This window comes from Canis aureus, chromosome 18, assembly GCF_053574225.1.
Source record: "Canis aureus isolate CA01 chromosome 18, VMU_Caureus_v.1.0, whole genome shotgun sequence".
In the NCBI taxonomy this organism is placed as follows: Eukaryota; Metazoa; Chordata; class Mammalia; order Carnivora; family Canidae; genus Canis; species Canis aureus.
The window spans coordinates 59,968,031-59,990,555 of NC_135628.1; the positions used below are offsets into that span (position 1 = coordinate 59,968,031).

Below are 22,525 nucleotides of genomic sequence, written 5' to 3' on the forward strand. Positions count from 1 at the left end.
TAGTGTCGGAATTCCTAGCCACAGCATTCAGACAACAAAAAGAAATAAAAAGCATCAAAATGGCAAGTAAGAAGTAGAATTTTTGCTATTTGCAAGTGACATGGTACTCTATGTGGAAAACCTGAAAGACCACCAAAAAATTGCTAGAACTGATACAAGAATTCATCAAAGCTGTAAGATACAAAACCAATGTACAGAAATTTGTTACATTTCTATATACTAATAGTGAAGCAGAAAAAAGAGAAATAGCAATCAGTCCCATTTACAATTGTACCAAAAGCCATGAGTTACCCAGGAATTTACCTCACCAAAGATGTAAAAGATATGTACTCTGAAAACTATAAAACACTAATGAAAGAAACTGAAAAAGACAAAGAAACAAAAAGACATTCCATGCTTATTGATTTGAAGAAGAAATATTTCAAAATGTCTATATTACCCAAAGCACATTTAATGCAATCCCTATCAAAATGCCAACAGCATTTTGCACAGAGTTAGAACAAATAAACCTAAAATTTGAATGGAGCCTTCAAAGACCCCCAAATAACCAGTGATCTTGAGAAAGATAAGCAATGCTGGAGGCATTAAACTTGCAGACTTTGAATTACATTTTAAATTTGTAATGACCAGGATGGTATGGTATTGGCACAAAAATAGACACATAGACCTAGACACCTAGAAAACCCAGAGAGGAACCACAACTCTTTGATCAATTAATCTTGACAAAGCAGGAAAGAATGGCTGATGTACAAAAGACAATGTCTTCAACAAATGTTGTTGGAAAACTAGACATCAAAATGCAAAAGAATGAAATAAGACCACTTTCTTACACCATACTCAAAACCAAATTAAAAATGGATTAAAAATCTACATATTAGATGGTAAATCATTAAATCCTAGGGAAGAACACAGGCAGTAACCTCTTTGATATTGCCTGTAGCAACTACTTTCTAGATATGTCACTTGGGGCAAGGAAAACAAAAGAAAACATTGGAATTTCATCAAAATGGAAAAAATCTGCACAGTGAAGGAAATAATAATCAAAACTAAAAGGCAAAATATGGAACAGGAGAAGGTATTTGCAAATGACATATCTGATAAAGGATTAGTATCCAAAATATATAAAATATATATAAATATATATTTTTATATGTAAATATATAAAAAACTTATAAAACTCAACACACAAAAGCCCCCAAATAATCCAAATAGACAATGGGCAGAGGAAATAAATAGATGTTTTTTTCAAAGTCATACAGATGGCCAACAAACATGAAAAGAAGCACAATATCACTTATAATCAGAACAATAATGAGATATCACCTCAAAACTGTCAGAATGGCTAAAATTAAGAAGAAGGAACTACAGCTTTATGCAAGGATGTGGAGTAAGGGGGACATTTTTATATTGTTGGTGAAAATGCAAACTGGTGAAGCCACTCTCAAAACCTTCATGAAGTTTCCTTAATAAAAGTTAAAAATAGAACTATCCTTAGATCCAGAAATTGCACACACTAGGTGTTTACCCAAAGAATCGAAATACTCAACTTGAAGGCATGTTTATAGCAGAATTATCAACAATAGCCAAACTATAGAAAAAAAGTCCAAATGGCTAAAGAAGTGATACACACACACACACACACACACACACACTGGTGATACATAGATAGATGATAGATGATAGATAGATGATAGATAGATAGATAGATAGATAGATAGATAGATATGAATATCTTGCTATTTGCAGCAATGTGAATGGAACTAGAGTTTTGTGCTAATCAAAGTAAGTCCTAGAAAAAGAAATACCATATTATTTCATTCATACTTGGAATTTAAGGGGTGAAAAATCGTAAGGTAGAAAAAAGATAGAAGCAAACCAAGAAACAGACTCTTCACTACAGAAAACAAACTGATGTTTACCAAAGGGGTGCTGGGAGGGGATGGATAATAGTTGATGGGGATTAAAGAGTGCTCTTCTAATTAGCACAAGGGTTTGAATGTAAGTGTTGTATGTATGTATGTATGTATGTATGTATGTAATTACTTGTATGTGTGTAAGTAACTAAATTGTACACCTAAAAATAATGTACTGTACATTAACTGACAGGAATTTATTTTATTTTTTATTTTTTATTTCTTTATTGGGGTTCAATTTGCCAACACATAGCTTAACACCCACTGCACATCACAAAGTGCCCCCCTGTGCCTATCACACGGTCATGCCAACCCGCCTTCCACCAACCGTTCCACCACCCCTTGATCATTCCCCAGAGTTAGGGGTCTCTCATGCTTTATCACCCTCACTGATATTTTCTATCCATTCTCCATTATTCCCTTTCATTACTTTTTAAATTCCGATTTATTTAACTCAGCACAATACTCTCCAGTTCCAACCGTGCTGAAGCAAATGGTGGGTATTTGTTGGTTTATTATTTATTTATTTATTTATTTATTTATTTATTTTTATTAGAATTCAATTAGTCAACATATAGCATGACACTCAGTGCTCATCACATCAAGTGCCACCCTCAGGGCCCATCACCCAGTCACCCCAACCCCACGCCCACCTCCCATTCCACCACCCATGTTCGTTTCCCAGAAATAGGAGTCTCTCATGTTCTATCTCCTTGTCTGATATTTCCACTCATTTTTTCTCCTTTCCCCTAAATTCCCTTTCACTAATTTTTATATTCCTTAAATGAATGATACCATATAATGTTTGTCCTTCTCCGATTGACTTATTTCACTCAGCATAATACCCTCCAGTTCCATCCACGTCGAAGCAAATGGTGGGTATTTGTCGTTTCTAATGGCTGAGTAATATTCCATGGTATACATAGACCACATCTTCCTTATTCATTCATCTTTCAATGGTCACCGAGGCTCCTTCCACAGTTTGGCTACTGTAGACATTGTTGCTATAACATCAGGGTGCAGGTGTCCCAGCGTTTCATTGCATCTGTATCCTTGGGGTAATCCCAGCAGTGCAATTGCTGGATCCTAGGGCAGATCTATTTTTAACTCTTTGAGGCACCTCCACACACTTTTCCAGAGGGGCTGAACCAGTTCACATTCCCACCAACAGTGTAAGAACGTTTCCCTTTCTCCACATCCTTTCCAACACTTGTTGTTTCCTATCTTGTTAATTTTCCCCATTCTCACTGGTGTGAGGTGGTATCTCATTGTGGTTTTGATTTGTATTTCCCTGATGGCAAGGGATGTGGAGCATTTTCTCATGTGATTGTTGGCCATGTCTATGTCTTCCTCTGTGAGATTTCTGTTCATCTCTTTTGCCCAATTCATGATCAGATTCTTTGTTTCTTTGCTGTTGAGTTTAATAAGTTCTTTATAGATCTTGGATACTAGCCCTTTATCTGATATGTCATTTGCAAATATCTTCTCCCATTCTGTAGGTTGTCTTTTAGTTTTGTTGACTGTTTCTTTTGCTTTGCAGAAGTTTCTTATCTTGGGGATCCCTGGGTGGCGCAGCGGTTTGGCGCCTGCCTTTGGCCCGGGGCGCGATCCTGGAGACCCGGGATCGAATCCCACATCGGGCTCCCAGTGCATGGAGCCTGCTTCTCCCTCTGCCTGTGTCTCTGCCTCTCTCTCTCTCTCTGTGACTATCATGAATAAATAAATAAAATCTTTAAAAAAAAAAAAAAAAAAAAGAAGTTTCTTATCTTGATGAAGTCCCAAAAATTAATTTTTCCATTTGTTTCTCCTGCCTTCATGGATGTATCTTGCATGAAGTTACTGTGGCCAAGTTCCAAAAGGGTGTTGCCTGTGTTCTCCTCTAGGATTTTGATGGATTCTTGTCTCACATTTAGATCTTTCATCCATTTTGAGTTTATCTTTGTGTATGGTGTAAGAGAATGCTCCAGTTTCATTCTTCTGTATGTGGATGTCCAATTCTCCCAGTACCATTTATTGAAGAGACTGTCTTTTTTTCCAGTGGATAGTTTTTCCTCCTTTGTGGAATATTAATTGGCCATTAATCCACTTCTGGATTCTCTATTCTGTTCCATTGATTATGTGTCTGTTTTTGTGCCAGTACCATGCTGTCTTGATGAATAGCTTTGTAGTACAACCTGAAATCTGGCATTGTGATGCCCCAGATATGGTTCTTTTTTAAAATTCCCCTGGCTATTCAGGGTCTTTTCTGATTCCACACAAACCTTAAAATAATTTGTTCTAACTCTCTGAAGAAAGTCCATGGTATTTTGATAGGGATTGCATTAAACGTGTAAATTTCCCTGGGTAACATTGACATTTTCACAATGTTAATTCTTCCAATCCATGAGCATGTAATATTTTTCCATCTCTTTGTGTCTTCCTCAATTTCTTTCAGAAGTGTTCCGTAGTTTTTAGGGTATAGATCCTTTATCTCTTTGGTTAGGTTTATTCCTAGGTATCTTATGCTTTTGGGTGCAATTGTAAATGGGATTGACTCCTTAATTTCTCTTTCTTCAGTCTCATTGTTAGTGTATAGAAATGCCATGGATTTCTGGGCATTGATTTTGTATCCTGCCACGCTGCCAAATAGCTGTATGAGTTCTAGCAATCTTGAGGTGGAGGCTTTTGGGTTTTCTATGAAGATACAACCGTTAAAAATCTTTGGGATGCAGCAAAAGCAGTCCTAAGGGGAAATAACAAGCATCCATTAAAAAAACTGGAGAGAACTCAAATACAAAAGCTAACCTTACACCTAAAGGAGCTAGAGAAAAAAACAGCAAATAGATCCTACACCCAGCAGAAGAATAGAATTAATAAAGAGTTGAGCAGAACTCAACGAAATCGAGACCAGAACTGTGGAACAGATCAACAAAACCAGGAGTTGGTTCTTTGAAAGAATTAATAAGATAGATAAACCATTAGCCAGCCTTATTAAAAAGAAGATAGAGAAGACTCAAATTAATAAAATCATGAATGAGAAAGGAGAGATCACTACTAACACCAAGGAAATACAACTATTTTAAAAACATATTATGAACAGCTATACGCCAATAAATTAGGCAATCTAGAAGAAATGGACGCATTCCTGGAAAGCCACAAACTACCAAAACTGGAACAGGAAGAAACAGAAAACCTGAACAGGCCAATAACCAGAGAAGAAATTGAAGCACTCATCAAAAACTTCCCAAGACATAAGAGTCCAGGGCCAGATGGCTTCCCAGAGGAATTCTATCAAACGTTTAAATAAGAAACCATACCTATTCTACTAAAGCTGTTTGGAAAGATAGAAAGAGATGGAGTACTTCCAAATTCATTCTATGAGGCCAGCATCACCTTAATTCCAAAACCAGACAAAGACCCCACCAAAAAGGAGAATTGCAGACCGATATCCCTGATGAACATGGATGAAAAAATTCTCAACAAGATACTAGCCAATAAGATCCAACAGTACATTAAGAAAATTATTCACCATGACCAAGTAGGATTTATCCCCGGGACACAAGGCTGGTTCAACACTCGTAAAACAATCAATGTGATTCACCATATCAGCAAGAGAAAAACCAAGAACCATATGATCCTCTCATTAGATGCAGAGAAAGCATTTGACAAAATACAGCATCCATTCCAGATCAAAACTCTTCAGAGTATAGGGATAGAGGGAATATTCCTCGACATCTTAAAAGCCATCTACGAAAAGCCCACAGCAAATATCCTTCTCAATGGGGAAGCACTGGGAGCCTTTCCCCTAAGATCAGGAACAAGACGGATGTCCACTCTCACCACTGCTATTCAATACATTAAAAAATTTTTAAAAATTGCTGTGGCCAAGTTCAAAAAGGGTGTTGCCTGTGTTCTCCTCTAGGATTTTGATGGATTTGTGTCTCACAATAATCCATCTTATCTCACCCCTCTGTGCAGAGCCACTGCCCAGGCTGCTCCCTGGGCCCCGCAGGGCATGCGCTCCAGCCCTTTAGGGAGCTCTGCCTGTGGTGTGTGGCACTCTCCCCCAGGGTGCAATTTCTCCGTTAGTGATCCCGGGAACCTGAGGCCAACACTGCCCCTTCTGGGATCCTCCCTAAGTTCCCTATGAGCGCCTTTCCTTCTGGGAATATTGGTAAAGTTCCTGTTTCTCTGGGACAGGGCTTTCCTGTCCTGGAGGCACTAGCCGCATGGCCTTAGCAGGGCTCCTCATGGGGGCTCCTCCCCCTTGGATCCCTTTTTATTTATTTTTTCCCATCTTCCTACCTTGATAGAAGCACGAATTTTTATCACAGTAGCGTTCCAGCTTTTCTCTCTTTAAATCTCAGGCTGATTTGTAGGTTTTCAGGATGATTTGAAAGTTATCTTGGTAAGTTGGTGGTGACAGATGCCTTGGGGACGCTTCTCTTTCACCATCTTGCCCCATCTCTGACTGACTGGAATTTAAACAAAAACTTTAAAAACTAATAAAATCATTTTCTGAAAAAATATTCTGCTTCTTTGGTTCTAAAAGTTAGGTAATCCATATGAAAATGTATTTTAGGTGAAGAGACGAAGGCTGAGCGGTCGCGGCCGCGTCGTCGCCCTCGAGCAGCACTTGGCTTCTCCACGTAGAACCCGGGAGTGGGAGATTCAGAATCGAATCCCTTCTCCCTCCCCCCTCCTGTGAGATTTTTTTGATCTTCAGCTACATTTTCGGCTTTGAGAGGAACCTTACCATCAAAGACAATGGCCAGCAATGTTACCAACAAGACAGATCCTCGCTCCATGAACTCCCGTGTATTCATTGGGAATCTCAATACTCTTGTGGTCAAGAAATCTGATGTGGAGGCAATCTTCTCAAAATACGGCAAAATCGTGGGTTGCTCTGTTCATAAAGGCTTTGCCTTCGTTCAGTATGTTAATGAGAGAAATGCCCGGGCTGCTGTGGCAGGAGAGGATGGCAGAATGATTGCCGGCCAGGTTTTAGATATTAATCTGGCTGCAGAGCCAAAAGTGAACCGAGGAAAAGCAGGTGTGAAACGTTCTGCAGCGGAGATGTACGGCTCCTCTTTTGATTTGGACTATGACTTTCAAGGAGATTATTATGACAGGATGTACAGTTACCCAGCACGTGTACCCCCTCCTCCTCCAATTGCTCGCGCTGTGGTTCCCTCGAAACGTCAGCGTGTATCAGGAAACACCTCACGAAGGGGCAAAAGTGGCTTCAATTCTAAGAGTGGACAGCGAGGATCTTCTTCCAAGTCTGGAAAGTTGAAAGGAGATGACCTTCAAACCATTAAGAAGGAGTTGACCCAGATAAAACAAAAAGTGGATTCTCTACTGGAAAGCCTGGAAAAAATTGAGAAAGAACAGAGCAAACAAGGAGTAGAGATGAAGAATGATAAGTCAGAAGAGGAGCAGAGCAGCAGCTCCCTGAAGAAAGATGAGACTAATGTGAAGATGGAGTCTGAGGGGGGTGCAGATGACTCTGCTGAGGAGGGGGACCTACTGGATGATGATGATAATGAAGATCGGAGGGATGACCAGCTGGAGTTGATCAAGGATGATGAAAAAGAGGCTGAGGAAGGAGAGGATGACAGAGACAGCGCCAATGGCGAGGATGACTCTTAAGCACATAGTGGGGTTTAGAAATCTTGTCCCATTATTTCTTTACCTAGGCGCTTGTCTAAGATCAAAATTTTCACCAGATCCTCTCCCCTAGTATCTTCTTCAGCACATGCTCACTGTTCTCCCCATCCTTATCCTTCCCATGTTCATTAATTCATATTGCCCTGCGCCTAGTCCCATTTTCACTTCCTTTGACGCTCCTAGTAGTTATGTTAAGTCTTACCCTGTAATTTTTGCTTTTAATTTTGATACCTCTTTATGACTTAACAATAAAAAGGATGTGTGGTTTTTACCAACTGTCTCCAAAATAATCTCTTGTTATGCAGGGAGTACAGTTTTTTCCATTCATACATGAGCTCAGTAGTTGCTTCCCTAACTGCAAAGGCAATCGCATTAGTTGAGTAGCACCTGAGAGCAGCTTTGAGTTAGAGGTATGTGTGTTATACCCCACATAAGAATGCTATGTGGGGCTGTTCAACACAAATGTAACAATGTATTTTTGTGAATGAGAGTTGGCATGTCAAATGCATCCTCTAGAAAAATAATTAGTGTAATAGTCTTAAGATTTGTTTTCTAAAGTTGATACTGTGGGTTATTTTTGTGAACAGCCTGATGTTTGGGACCCTTTTTTCTCAAATAAACAAGTCCTTATTAAACCAGGAATTTGGAGAAAAAAAAAAGAAAATGTATTTTACTTTGTTTCATTTATTAAAGTTATTTATCATTTTTGTTTCTCCTCAAGACAAAACTACATTCACTTCCTTGTTTGTCCAGCTATAGATAAAAGGATTCAACATAGGGTTTATGACCAAAGAGAACCAGATTAGTTTGTCTCACTCTGCTGAATACAAAGATTTGGTCTTTATGTTCCCGATCAATCCTCTTCCATAATAGATCATCACCACAATATTGTGGGATAGTGCATATGGAGGACTTTGTTGCTGTTGCTGCTGGCTTCCCTAGCTAAATCTATGTTCATTGTAGCCTACAGGAAGCAAAGATAGAGTATAATGAGGAGGAAGGGGAATAACACTGTTCCAGATTGTCTATAACCATTATGGTCTCCTGCAGGGATGCAATAGCACAGAGCCTGTGTGAAGGAGAATAGCAGTTCACAGAAAATCTAGTTGAGAATATATAAATCACAATGGAGGATTGTGATGTAGAGAAACATCACTGAGGCAAAAACACTGATGGTCTAGGCCCCCAGAGCCAGTGGCACAAACACAGACCCATTCATTATGAGCAGATATCTCCATAGGTAACAAATGACTACCTAGCAATCAGAGTCATCCATGCAAGAAGAAAACACTCAGTTGCCTCCTTCTGGGCAAAGCAGAAATATTATATGACCTTCCTGCTTGCAACAAAATTGAACACCTTGGGGACCACAAGTATACTAAATACGTGTTGAGAAAAGCCAAATAAAGATGAATAAATACCTGGGTGTCTGCAGAATGGAGTTCGGAATGACTAAGGTGATAATGGTTGTATTTTCAAGGAGACTCATCAGGTAAAGCAGAGAGAAGTAGAAGAGGAGGATCTCATCTTGGAGCAACCTGAAAATCTCCCAACAACCAGCTTGGTGATGATACTGGAATCATCATGTTCCATTTTGCCATTGTAATAATATATTTTGATGAAAAGCAAAAATATAAAAATGATGTCATGTGAAAATAATAAAATGTATCGAACTTCTCACACCCCAAAATGCAACCCTAATTATAAATATAGCTCAAATTAGAATGATGATTTTTTTCTGGAATTTCACTGGACAATACCAAGATTCTTCTAACTATTCAGCTATGATCCAACCACTAACACAGTTTAGAGGAAAAAGATAATCAAGTCCTTAAGTGTGTGTGACTTACAGAAACAGCAGATAATTAATTTCTCCCACCTCTTGTTGAAGGAATTGACTTACACCTAAAACTTTGAGTAGAGGCTATATGGTATGATTATTGGACACATTTGTTCTATAAGATATCATAAAACAATAGCCAGAGACTTCCCAATTTTATGTAAAGCTCCTTTGAATTATTTGTTGAAGTTATGTTATTGAAGTATAGGTGACATACAATGTAATATTATATTAGGTTCAGGTTTTGCTACTTTTCAGGTTCAGGATTTGTTACATTTATACATTACACAATACTCACAATCATGGTTGCCATCTCTCACCATCTAGCATTAATCTCCTAATTCTTAATAATTACATAGCAATTATCCTTTCATCATGTAATTTTTATTCATGACCTCATTTATGTCATTCTCAAACTTCACAATTCTACTGTACATTATGGCACTGAGGAGGGCACTTGACCGGATGAACACTGGGTGTTACTCTGTATGTTGGCAAATTGAACACCAATAAAAAATAAATTTATTATAAAAAAAGAATTTCAACATTCATTGTCATAAATTTTAAAAGAGCGTGATGAAATTCAGAAAAATGAGAGTTGCCAAAAATTAAGGCCTTTTTTTCGTTCTTTAATCATAAAAAACACAAAACTATATCATATCAGAAACACTAACACTTAATATAGTATTGCATGAAGAAAACTGAGAAATAGAAGGAAATACCAGTACAAGTTTTTTCGACTGTTTATTTGTTTGTTTGTTCTAGCCAGGGATGATAAATTCCAAGTGAGAACAACATTTACATAGTACAATGTATTAACATGTAAAGAGTTTCTAAAAGGAAACTTAGAGGAGCTAGTTATCTTCAGATTAATAAGGCTAAAATAAATATATTTTTCTCATAGTAAAGAAAGTCTGCTCATACATGAGAGCTATAATCTGTTATTTTTGGTGAAATCTGTTAACTTCATTATCTCAACAAAAGAAAAAACTCAAGGTGGAGATTTATTTTTTTTAATAATAAATTTATTTTTTTTGGTGTTCAATTTGGCAACATACAGAATAACACCCAGCGCTCATCCCGTCAAGTGCCCCTCTCAGTACCCTCCACCCAGTCACCCCCACCCCCCACCCTCCTCCCCTTCCAGCACCCCTAGTTTGTTTCCCAGAGTTAGGAGTCTTCCATGTTCTGTCTCCCTTTCTGATATTTCCTACCCATTTCTGCTCCCTTCCCCTCCATTCCCTTTCACTATTATTTATTTTCCACAAATGAATGAGACCATATAATGTTTGTCCTTCTCTGATTGACTTATTTCACTCAGCATAATACCCTCCAGTTCCAGCCATGTCGAAGCAAATGGTGGGTATTTGTCATTTCTAATGGCTGAGTAATATTCCATTGTATACATAAACCATATCTTCTTTATCCATTCATCTTTCCATGGACACCGAGGCTCCTTCCATATCATACTTAAAGGATCTATCCAACAAGAAGATTTAACAATCCTCAATATATATGCCCCGAATGTGGGAGCTGCCAGATATATCAATCAGTTAATAACCAAAATTAAGACATACTTAGATAACAATACACTTATACTTGGTGACTTCAATCTAACGCTTTCTACACTCGATAGGTCTTCTAAGCACATCTCCAAAGAAATGAGATCTTTAAATGATACACTGGACTAGATGGATTTCACAGATATCTATAGCACTTTACATCCAAACTCAACTGAATACACATTCTTCTCAAGTGCACATGGAACTTTCTCCAGAATACACCATATACTGGGTCACAAATCAGGTCTGAACCAATACCAAAAGATTGGGATCGTCACCTGCATATTCTCAGACCATAATGCCTTGAAATTAGAACTAAATCACAACAAGAAGTTTGGAAGGACTTCAAACATGTGGAGGTTAAGGACCATCTTGCTAAAAGATGAAAGGGTCAACCAGGAAATTAAGGAAGAATTAAAAAGATTCATGGAAACTAATGAGAATGAAAGGCAGAGATTTTAAAAAAAATACTTAACATTATATTCATTTAAGAGAAGAAGTCTCATAAATGGAAGTTTTCCCAGATCAGGGTCAGTAGAAGGGAGGTTATCAAATGTTTTGACTTGTGTTTCTCTTCCATTAAAACAGATAACTGTCAACAAGATTATGTAATAGTATATTTTATTTCAATGTAAACTACCAAAACTAAAACAGGAAGAAATAAGAAACCTGAACAGACCCATAACAAGCAAAGAAATTGAATCAGTAATTAAAAGTATACCAACAAGCAAGGGTCCAGGGCCAGATGGCTTCTGAGGAGAATTATATCAAATATTTAAATAATAATTATCTATTCTTCTGAAATTACTGCAAAAGATAGAAATGGAAGGAAAACTTCTAAACTCAATTATTGAGGCCAGAATGATCTTGATCCCAAAAACAGACAAAGACTCAACCGAAAAGGTTAATTAGAGACCAATATCCCTGATAAACATGGATGGAAAAATCCTCACCAAGATACTAGCCAATAGGACCCAACAGTACATTAAGAGAATTATTCACCACAACCAAGTAGGATTTATTCCTGGGCTGCAAGCATGGTTCAACATCCACGAATCATTCAAAGTGATACATCACATTAACAAAAGAGAAGAACCATATGATCCTCTCAATTGATGCAGAAAAAAATTATTTGACAAAATATAGTATTCTTTCTTGATTTTTAATGCTCCATACTGTAGGGATAGAGGGAACATACCTCAATATCATAAAAACCATCTATGAGAAGCTCACAGTGAACATCATTCTCAAGAGGAAAAAATGAGAGCTTTTCCCCTAGGATCAGGAACACAACAGGGATGTCCACTCTCAACACTGTTGTTCAATGTAGTAATAGAAGTCCTAGCCTGAAAGAAATAAAAGGCATTCAAGTTGGTAAAGAAAGAGATTAAATTCTTGCTCCTTGTAGATGACGTGATATCTTATGTGGAAAACCCAAAATATTCCCTCACCCCAAAATTGCTAGAACTCATACAGGAATTTGGCAACATGACAGGTTATAAAGTCAATGCACAGAAATCAGTTGCATTTCTATACACAAACAATGAGACAGAATAAAGAGAAATTAAGGAATTCATCTCAAATACAATGGCACCAAAAACCGTAAGATGCCTAGGAATAAACCTAAACAAAGAGGTAAAGGATCTGTAATCTAAAAACTACAGAATACATAAGAAACAAATTGAAGAAGACACTAAGAAAAAGAAAATCATGCCATGCTCATGAATTGGAGGAACAAATATTCTTAAAAATGTCTATTTACCCAGAGGAATCGACACATACACTGTAATCCCTAATCCAAATACCATCGAGATTTTTCATAGAGTTGGAACAAATAATCCGAGTGTTTTTAAGGAACCATAAAAGGCTGTGAATAGCTAGAGGAATGTTGAAAAAGAAAACCAAAGCTGTTGACATCACACTGCCAGACTTCAACTCTATTGCAAAGCTGTGATTATCAAGACCCTGTGGTACCAGCACAAAAACAGACACATGGATCAATGGAACTGAGTAGAGAACCCAGAATTGGACCCTCAATAATATGATCAACTAATCTTCCACTAAGCAGGAACAAATATCCAATGGAAAAAAAAACAGTCTCTTCAACAAATGGTGTTGGAAATATTCAGCAGCCACATGTAGAAGAATGAAACTGGACCATTCTCTTACACCATACACAAAGATAAACTCAAAATGGATGAAATATCTAAATGTGAGACAATAATCCATCAAAATCTTAGAGAAGAATACAAACAGCAACATCTATGACCTTGGCTACAGCAACTTCTTGTTAGATGCATCTCCAAAGACAAGGGAAACAAAAGCAAAAATGAACTACAGAGAATTCACCAGCATAAAAACTTCTGCAAAGCAAAAGGAACAATCACCATAACTGAAAAGTAACCTATGGAATGGGACAATATATCTGCAAATGACATAATAGATAAAGGGCTCCTATCCAAGATCTGTAAAGAACTTATCAAACTCAACACCCAAAAAACAAAGAATCCAGTCCAGAAATGGGCAGAAAACAAGAACAGTGTTTTCTCCAAAGTACACATACAAATGGCCAACAAACACATGAAAAAATGCTCCACCTCAGTTGGCATCAGGGAAATATAAGTCAAAACCACAATGAGATACCACCTCACACCAGTGAGAATGGCTAAAATGAACAAGTCAGGAGACAATAGATGTTGGTTAAGATGTGGAGAAAGGTGAATCCTTTTACACCTTTGGTGGGAATGAAAGCTTTACAGTCACTCTGACAAACAGTGTGGAGGTTCCTCAAGAAGTTAAAAATAGAGCTACCCTATGACCCAGCAATTGCACTGCTAGGGATTTACCCCAAAGATACAGATGTAGTGATCCAAAGGGACCCTTGAATCCCAATGTTTATAACAACTATGTCCACAATAAACAAACTATGGAAAGAGCTGGGATGTTCATTGGCAGATGGATGGATAAAGAAGTGGTATATAACATACTATATACATATATATTATAAAATATTCCATTTTACATAATGAAATATTAGTCACTTAACAAAAGGATGAAATCTTATCACTTACATCAACATGGATGGAACTGGAGGATATTATACTGAACAAAATAAATCAATCAGAGAAAGATAATTATCATATGTGGAATGTAAGATACAGTGCAAAAGATCATACGGGAAGTGAGGGAAAAGTGATTGGGAAGAAATCAGAAGTAGACCAACCATGGGACACTCTCAAGTGTAGGAAACAAACTGAAGGTTGCCCAAAGGGAGGTGAAGGTGGGGAATGACATAACTGGCTGATTGGCATTACGGACAGCACTTGATTTAATGAGCACTAGGTGTTATATGTAACTGATGAATCACTAAACTCTACCTCTGAAACTAATAATACACTATATGCTAACTAAATTGAAATTAAATAAAAGCAAAAAAAGAATAATTTTTTAAAAAGAATAGTTAACCATAGAGTTGAGGGGACATTTTTTTAAGCTCTTAAAAAAGGTTTACTGTATATCATGAGAAATTGAGCAGTTGTATACTTTCACAAATGATTAATTCGGTGATTCATTGACATACATAAGCACATCAGTTATTTCCATCGTTGTAGTCTGTCTCTTGTCACAGGCTTGTTCTCGGTCAGCTTCTTCTGATATCTCCTCTGATGGGTGAACTTTTCTGCTACTCCAGATGTTAAATTTTTGACTTATCTAATATTCATTATTTTCCTACTTCTGTTGGCTTTAGGCTTTTTTTGCTGTTCCATTTCTAGCTCCTGTAGGTCCAAGTTTGAGTTGTGTATTTATTGTTTTTCCTCTTTCTTAAGGGAGGCCTGTATAGCAATATACTTCCCTCTTAGGACTGTCTTCATGCATCCCAAAGGTTTTGGACTGCTATTTTTTTTTCATTTTCATTAAAACTTCCATTTAATTTTTTATTTCTTCTTTAATTTCCTGATTAACCCAGGATAGATTGCTCTTTAATCTGGGTAGGATGTTTTTAATCTCCATGTATTTATGGTCTTTCCAAATTGTTTATTCTGGTTGATAGTGGCATGGTCTGAAAATATATGCATGGTATGATTTCAATCTTTTTGTACTTGTTCAGGGCTTATTTGTCTTTTTTAAGATTTTATTTATTTATTCATAAGAAACATGGAGAAAGAGAGAGAGAGAGAGAGAGGCTGAGACACAGGCAGAGGGAGAAGCAGGCTCCATGCAGGGAGCCCAATGTGGGACTCGATCTCAGATCTCCAGGATCACAGCCTGGGCCTAAGGCGGCGCCAAACCGCTGAACCACCAAGGCTGCCCTCAGGGCTTATTCGTGACACAATATGTGGTCTATTATGGAGAATATTCCATGTGCGCTAACTAGAGAAGAATGTGTTTTCTGTTGCTTTAGGATGAAATGTTCTGAATATATCTGTGAAGTCCATCTGTTCCTGTGTGTCTTTCAAAGTTATAGTTTCCTTGTTGATTTTCTGCTTAGATGATCTGTACATTAATGTAAGTGGAGTGTTAAAGTCCCCTATTATTATTGCTTTATTATTAATGAGTTTATGTTTGTTATTGATTGTTATGAGGGGCTCAATCCCAGAACCCTGGGATTATGAACTAAGCTGAAGGCAGACACTTAACCAACTGAGCCATTCAGATGTCCCAGTATACTTATTTTTTCTTTTTCCCAAGGAGATATGTATTCAGAGCAAACTTGAGCAGTAACTATAGCATATGCTTATAAATATTTAACTCCATACATTCACAGCCTTGCTGATTATTAACCCCACCAGAGTGGTATATTTCTTAAAAATCATGGTCCTACATTGACAAAGCATCATCATCCAATGTCCAGAATTTTTTTTTAAATTTTTTATTTATTTATGATAGTCACAGAGAGAGAGAGAGAGAGGCAGAGACACAGGCAGAGGGAGAAGCAGGCTCCATGCTCCAGGAGCCCAACATGGGATTCGATCCCGGATCTCCAGGATCAGGCCCTGGGCCAAAGGCAGGCACCAAACCGCTGCGCCACCCAGGGATCCCCAATGTCCAGAATTGACATTAGAGTTTACTCCTCATGTTTTATATTCTGTGGTTTTGGACAAATTTATAATGACATGAATATACATTTAAATTGTTATAGGAAATAACTTCCTTTCTCTCAAAATCCTCTGTCTTCATTTTGTTCACTCTTCCCACCTCTCAATACCTGGAAACCACTGATAGTATATTGTCTCCATGATTTGGCCTTTTCCAGAATGTCATATAGTTGGAATCCTATAGTATGTAGCCTCTTCAGATTAGCTTATTTCACTTAATAATATACATTTAAATTCCTTGAATGTCCTCTTTGCTTGATAGCTCATTTCTTTTCAGCACTGAGAAGTATTCCATTCTCTAGATGTACCATATTTTATCTATCCATTCACCTACTGAAAGATATCTTTATCATGTCCAACTTTGGGCAATTATAAATAAAACTGCCAAAATAGTTCATGTGCAGGATTTTACTTGAATGTAGTTTTTAAAAAATATTTTATTTTTTTATTCATGAGACTCACACACAGAGAGAGAGAGAGAAAGAGAGAGAGAGAGAGAGAGATCATCTCAAGCAGAGTCCCTTCTGAGGAAGAAGCCTGACAGGGAGCTTGATTTCATGACCCCAAGATCACAATCTGAGCCAAAATCAAGAGTCAGGTGCTTAACTGACTAACCCATCCAAGCACCCACTCCACTCTTCTCCTTATATTTTGAATGTAAAATCTTTCCTTTTCTAGTCTTTGTCTTATGTGTTTTGACTTGATGACTACCAAGAGGTAAACCCACTTTTGAGTTACAATATAAATGTGGTTGCATGCATTTTGTATTATGATAGCAAAACTATCTTCCCACACTGTGTGAGGTCTTACATGTCCTAGCCTCTGTCTCCCATACCCTCCTTGCTTCACACCAACTGGAATCAATGTGTGCATCATTTTGTTCTGCTTAAAAAGTGGCTCTCTGGAGGGCAGATATTGAGCCAGGAACTAGAGAGTTAAGGACTATTGGGATATCTGTTTGGAGACACACTGATAGCAAGTGAGGGAGACAGGCATAGCCCAAGGATGAAACTTCCCCATGATGCAGCTGAACCTGAGGCCTGGGGCATTCTGTGGAAAACAGGGGGAAAGGGTAGGTATTTTTATCAGGTCAGTGGATACACAATGCCTCTGGGAGGGGCATAAGTCAAACTGAGCAGCCCATGTGCATCCCACAGGGGGATGCAGGTGTGACTCATCATCAGTAGAGTGGTGTAATGTCTTGAATTGGGAACCTGTACAGAACCTGTATAAAAAGAGGGCAAGATGGCGGAAGAGTAGGATCCCCAAGTCACCTGTCCCCACCAACTTACCTAGATAACTTTCAAATCATCTTGAAAACCCACAAATTCAGCCTGAGATTTAAAGACACAAGAGCTGGAATGCAACAGTGAGAAGAGTCCGCACTTCTACCAAGGTAGGAAGACAGAGTGGCTGTACCAGTTCACATTCCCACCAACAGAGGCTCCACACAAATCTTAAGATGATTTGTTCCAACTCTCTGAAAAGTCCATGGTATTTTGATAGGGATTGCCTTGAATGTGTGAATTTCCCTGGGTAGCATTGACATTTTCAGAATATTAATTCTTCTAATGCAGGAGTATAGAATGTTTTTCATCTCTACATATTCCTAAATTTCTTTCAGAAGTGTTCTATAGTTTTTAGGGTATAGATCCTTTACCTCTTTGGTTAGGTTTATTCCTAGGTATCTTATGCTTTTGGGTGCAACTGTAAATGGGATTGACTCCTTAATTTCTCTTTCCTTAGTCTCATTGTTAGTGTAGAGAAATGCCACCGATTTCTGGGCATTGATTTTGTATCCTGCCACACTGCCGAATTGCTGTATGAGTTCTAGCAATCTTGGGGTGGAGTGTTTTGGGTTTTCTATATAGAGTATCATGTCATTGGCGAAGAGGGAAAGTATGACTTCTTTGACAATTTGAATGCCTTTGATTTCTTTTTGTTGTCTGACTGCTGAGGCCAGGACTTCTTGTACTATGTTGAATAGCAGTGGTGAAAGTGGACATCCTTGTGGTGTTCCTGATCTTAGGGGGAGATTCTGAGTGTATTCCCATTGAGAATGATATTTGCTGTGGGCTTTTCATAGATGGCTTTTAAGATGTTGAGGAATGTTCCCTCTAACCCTATACTTTGAAGAGTTTTAATCAGGAATGGATTCTGTATTTTGTCAAGTGCATTGTATGCATCTACTAAGACGATCATATGTTTCTTGTTTTTTCTCTTGTTGATATGATCTATTGCATTGATTATTTTATGAGTGTTGAACCACCCAGGGATAAAACCATGTGGAGGTTCCTCAAAGAGTTAAAAATGGATCTGCCCTATGACCCAGCATTTGCACTGCTGGGGATTTACCCCAAAGATACAGATGCAATGAAACACCAGGACATCTGCACCCCAATGTTTCTAGCAGTAATGTCCACAATAGCCAAACTGTGGAAGGAGCTTCGGTGTCCATCGAAAGATGAATGGATAAAGAAGATGTGGTTTATGCATACAATGGAATATTACTCAGCCATTAGAAACGACAAATACCCACCATTTGCTTCAATGTGGATGGAACTGGAGGGTATTATGCTGAGTGAAATAAGTCAATCGGAGAAGGACAGATATATGTTCTCATTCATTTGGGGAATATAAATAATAGTGAAAGGGAATATAAGGGAAGGGAGAAGAAATGGGTAGGAAATATCAGAAAGGGAGACAGAACATAAAGAATCCTAACTCTGGGAAATGAATGAGGGGTGGTGGAAGGGGAGGGAGGCAGGGGGTGGGGGTGAAAGGGTGACGGGCACTGAGGGGGGTACTTGTCGGGATGAGCACTGGGTGTTATTCTTTTTTTTAAATTTTTTTTATTTATTTATGATAGACACACAGTGAGAGAGAGAGAGGCAGAGACACAGGCAGAGGGAGAAGCAGGCTCCATGCACCGGGAGCCCGATGTGGGATTCGATCCCAGGTCTCCAGGATCGCGCCCTGGGCCAAAGGCAGGCGCCAAACTGCTGCGTCACCCAGGGATCCCCTGGGTGTTATTCTGTATGTTGGCAAATTGAACACCAATAAAAAATAAATTTATTATTTAAAAAAAAAAAGATGTGGTAGATGTATACAATGGAATATTACTCAGCCATTAGAAAAGAGAAATACCCACCATTTGCTTCGACGTGGTTGGAACTGGAGGGTCTTATGCTGACTGAAATAAGTCAATTGGAAAAGGACAAACATTATATGGTCTCATTGATTTAGGGAATATAAAAATTAGTAAAAGGAAATAAAGGGAAAGGAGAGAAAATGAGTGAAAATATCATTGAGGGTGACAAAACATGAGACACACCTAACTCTCGGGAATGAACAAGGGGTAGTGGAAGGGGAGGTGGGCGTGGGGTTGGGGTGACTGGGTGATGGCAACCCAGGGGGGCACTTGGCAGGATGAGCACTGGGTATTATGCTATATGTTGGCAAATGGAACTCCAATAAAAAAATTAAAAAAAAATATTAAAAAGTAGGAAGACATAAATAAATAAAATAAATAAACAAACAAACAAATAAAACATAAATAAGCATCCACGGGGGTGGGCCCCCCCACCCGCCACCACCCCCCCGCTCGAGGAGCCGGGCTAAGGACGGTCAGCAAGAGCCTCCAGGACAGGAAGCCCAGGCCCGGAGAAGCAGGAACTTTACCAACCTTCCTGGATGGAAAGGTGCTCCCAGGGAACTCAGGCAGGATCCCAGGAGGGGCAGGGATGCCCCCAGGCTCCCAGGGTCACTAATGGAGGATATGTGCCCTGGGGGAGAGCACGCCATACACCCACTGGCTGAGCTCCCTAAAAGGCTTGAGCCCATGCCATGCAGGCCGGGAGCAGCTCAGACGGCTGCTCAGGTGGTGGCTCTGCATGGAGGGGGCTACACGGCCCGAGAGCATGATTCCAGGGGTGCAGGCCCAGGAGCCCAGGGAGTAGGTGGACACAGCCCAGGATCCAGTGCTCCCCTCCCCCCAAGACAGGCAGAGGCCAGGCGGACACAGGACAGAGGATCTCTTGCTGCTTGGCAGCCCCAAGCTGTGCAGAGCAGTGCACCCCCCTCCTGCCCCCAGAGCATCAGGCCCCTGCTGACTGGGAGACTGTGGTGGTTGTTGTTGGAGCTGACTCCAGAGCTGGATGGCTGGCCACCACCACTGTTGTTTCTCCTCTAGTGTCACCTTGTGCCTGGGACTGAGCAGAGACACCAGGGAGCAGTGGCCTCGCAGGATAAACAGCTCCCACTGAACCGTGCACCAGGCAGGGGGCAGGGCAACTCCCCCCAGGTACACACACCTGAGAATCAGCACAAGAGGCCCCAACTCCAGAAGACCAGCTGGAAGGACAGGGGTAGAGCAAGTTCTTGACCAGCAGCGAAGGAAAGTTCCAGGGGAAGTCTAGGGACTTACAGAATATAGAATCAGAAGATACCACTCCTTGTTTCTCGTTTGTTCCCCCACCCCTTTTTTTTTCTCTTTTTCCTTCCGTTTTCCAGTACAACTTGTTTTTAGCCCCTCTGCACTGAGGAAAACAACTAGAAGGAAAAACTCACCACAAAAGAAAGAATCAGAAACAGTCCTATATCCCACAGATTTACAGAATTTAGATTACAATTTGATGCCAGAAAGCCAATTCAGAAGCGCAAGTATAAAGCTACTGGCAGCTCTAGAAAAAAAGCATAAAGGATTCAAGAGACTTCATGACTGGAGAATTTAATCTCATCAGGCGGAAATCAAAAATCAATTAAATGAGATGCAATCCAAATTGGCAGTCTTAATGACGAAGTTTAACGAGGTAGAAGAATGAGTGAGTGACATAGAAGGCAAGTTGATGGCAAGGAAGGAAGCTGAGGAAAACAGAGAAAAACAATTAAAAGATAATGAAAAAAGGTTAAGGGAAATAAATGACAACCTCAGAAGGAAAAATCTTCGTTTAATTGGGTTCCTGAGGACACTGAGAGGGACAGAGGACCAGAAAGTGTATTTGAACAAATCATAGCTGAAAACTTTCATAACATGGGAAAGGAAACAGGCATTCAGATTCAGGAGATAGAGAGATCCTCCACCCCCAGAAAATTAATAGAAACCGTTGAACACCTTGACATTTAAAAGTGAAAATTGCAAATTCCAAAGATAAAGAGAAGATCCTTAAAGCAGCAAAGAAACAAGAAATCCCTGACTTTTATGGGGAGGAATATTAGGGTAACAGCAGACCTCTCCACAGAGACCTGGCAGGCCAGAAAGGGCTGGAAGGATATATTCAGGGTCCTAAGTGAGAAGAACATGCAGACAAGAATACTTTATCCAGCAAGGCTCTCTTTCAGAATAGAAGGAGAGATAAAGAGCTTCCAAGATAGGCAGGAACTGAAAGAATACGTGACCACCAAATCGGCTTGCAATAAATTTTAAGGGGGACTCTTAAAATTCGTATTAAAGAGGAACTCCAATGGAACAATCCACAAAAATGGTGACTGAATAGGTATCATGCTGACACTAAACTCATATCTTTCAATAGTAACTCTGAACTGGAATGGGCTTAATGACCCCATCAAAAGGCACAGGGTTTCAGACTGGATAAAAAAGCAGGACCCAACTATTTGTTGTCTACAAGAGACTCATTTTAGACGTAAGGACACATACAGCCTGAAAATAAAAGGTTGGAGAACAAAGTACCATTCAAATTGTACTCAAAAGAAAGCAGGGGTAGCCATCCTTATATCAAATAAAATAAAATTTATCCCAAAGACTGGTGAGAAATGAAGAGGGACACTATATCATAATTAAAGGATCTATCCAACAAGAGGACTTAACAATCCTTAATATATGCCCCGAATGTGGGAGCCACCCACGTCAATTGATATCAATTGATATTAATATCAATCAATTAATAACCAAGGTTAAGACATACTTCAATAATAATACACTGAAACTTGATGACTATAATCTAGCGCTTTATACACTCGATAGTTATGCTAAGCACAACATCTCCAAAGAAACAAGAGCTTTAAATGATACACTGGACCAGTTGGTTTTCACAGATATCTACAGAACTTTACATCCAAACTCAACTGAATACACATTCTTCTCAAGTGCACATGGAACTTTCTCCAGAATAGACCACATACTGGGTCACAAATCAGGTCTGAAGTGACACCAAAAGATTGGGATTGTCCCCTGCATATTCTCAGACCAGAATGCCTTGAATTAGAACTAAATTACAACAAGAAGTTTGGAAGGACTTCAAACACGTGGAGGTTAAGGAACATCTTGCTAAAAGATGAAAGGGTCAACCAAGAAATTAAAGAAGAATTAAAAAGATTCATGTAAACTAGTGAGAATGAAGATTCAACCGTTCAAAATCTTTGGGAAACAGCAAAAGCGGTCCTGAGGAGGAAATACATCACAATACAAGCATCCATCCAAAAACTGCAGAGAACTCAAATACAAAA

The 22,525-nt window shown here is 39.0% G+C and overlaps 1 long non-coding RNA gene and 1 pseudogene across 1 annotated transcript; one reads left to right on the forward strand and one right to left on the reverse strand.

Annotated features, from left to right (window-relative positions):
• Positions 1-3,672: 3,672 nt before the first annotated feature.
• Positions 3,673-8,625, reverse strand: LOC144289152 (uncharacterized). Its single transcript, XR_013357181.1, has 3 exons — positions 8,379-8,625; positions 6,198-6,367; positions 3,673-4,635 (listed from the first exon to the last, which is right to left on the reverse strand). It is a non-coding gene; the product is annotated as an uncharacterized LOC144289152 (long non-coding RNA).
• Positions 6,474-7,833, forward strand: LOC144289150 (heterogeneous nuclear ribonucleoproteins C1/C2 pseudogene; annotated as a pseudogene).
• Positions 8,626-22,525: the final 13,900 nt, after the last annotated feature.